Source organism: Gossypium hirsutum, chromosome D09 (assembly GCF_007990345.1).
Source record: "Gossypium hirsutum isolate 1008001.06 chromosome D09, Gossypium_hirsutum_v2.1, whole genome shotgun sequence".
Taxonomy (NCBI): domain Eukaryota; kingdom Viridiplantae; phylum Streptophyta; class Magnoliopsida; order Malvales; family Malvaceae; genus Gossypium; species Gossypium hirsutum.
The window spans coordinates 22,401,953-22,403,389 of record NC_053445.1 but is presented as its reverse complement, the minus strand read 5'-3'; the positions used below and the strand labels follow the sequence as shown (position 1 = coordinate 22,403,389).

The 1,437-nt window shown below is 38.3% G+C and overlaps 1 non-coding gene across 1 annotated transcript; it reads right to left on the bottom strand.

Annotated features, from left to right (window-relative positions):
• Positions 1–861: 861 nt before the first annotated feature.
• Positions 862–968, bottom strand: LOC121221429 (small nucleolar RNA R71). The gene has a single exon (XR_005918820.1). It is a non-coding gene; the product is annotated as a small nucleolar RNA R71 (small nucleolar RNA).
• Between the last annotated feature and the right edge of the window lie 469 nt (positions 969–1,437).

Genomic DNA, 1,437 nt, shown 5'->3' with positions numbered 1-1,437 from the left:
AAAATTTTGGGAAAAACTTTTGACAAATTATTGAATGAACTTTGTTCTTGTGAGGTTTCTTCCTCCCTATTTTCGTTTGAGTCTTGAATTGACTTATCTAGCTTGCTAGTGGCGTCAACCCTAACTCTTATTTAAGCTTATCACCAACCTTGGTGTGGTGTTCATCCATCAATTTATACCTGTGGTTCTTACCTCTTTATAGGTAACGGGTCAAGGTCCATACTCTACCATCCATTTAACCACCTTAAGCGATATAAGTCCCGGGGAAATACTCTTTATAGTATTAAATCGTTCTTGAAGCTTGAGTTCATTTTTCCATTCCATCCTATCAATTAAATATTTATTTTATTTCTTTGTTAAATCGAGCCTATCAAATATCAAATCTAGCTTATCATTTGAACCCCTTTGCAAACTTCCGCTTATAAGTTAACAAAATCCATCTTTTCACAAAACGAACGACTCTTCTCGTCGACGATCGGGCAATTAAGGTGACTCAACTCAACGTCAGCGAGCTGACTCACGTCAGTTTCAAGATCTTAATCTGGGTATTAGAGACTCGAAATCAAGGCACAATTGTTTGAGCTGAAGCCAATCATGTTCCAGATGCTTCAAACAGTGGGCCAATTCAGTGGAATGCCTTTCGAAGATCCTCATCTTCACTTAAGAATTTTTATGGAGGTGAGCGATTTTTTCAAGCTAGCCGGAGTACCCGAAGATGCACTTTGATTAAAGTTGTTCCCATATTCGCTAAGGTACAGAGCTCGAGCCTAGTTGAACTCATTGCCATAAAATTCCATTTCCACGTGGCAAGAGTTAGCAGAAAGATTCCTCATGAAGTATTTCTCGCCTAGCAAGAATGTTAAGTTTACGAATGAGATCACTACTTTCCAATAAATGGATGATGAGTCCTTGTATGAGGCATGGGAGAGGTACAAAGAATTATTACAGAAGTGCCCTCATCTTGGAATCCCTCAGTGCATCCAACTTGAGACGTTTTATAATGGTCTCAATGCTCACACGAGGATGGTAGTGGACGCTTCTGTTAATGGTGCTCTCTTTCCTAAGTAGTAGAATAAGGCCTGTGAAATTATTGAGAGGATTGTGAGCAACAATTATCAATGGAAAACCAATCGAGCAGCGTTAGGAAGATGAGTCACTAGAATACATGAAGTAGATCCACCCATTTCACTTGCATCTGACGTATCTTCAATTTCCTTAATGCTTAAAAATTTTACCACTAATGGGTTTAATAGTTTACAGCTCAGCCACCATATCAATTTGAAAATATAGCCTGTGTTTATTGTGGGGAAGGACATTTGTTCAAAGATTGTCCATCAAACTCAAAATCCATGTATTATATGGGTAATCAAAACTAGAATCGAGGAAGGCAAAGACTGTAATCCAATTTTTATAACCCATCTTGGCAAAACCACTCTA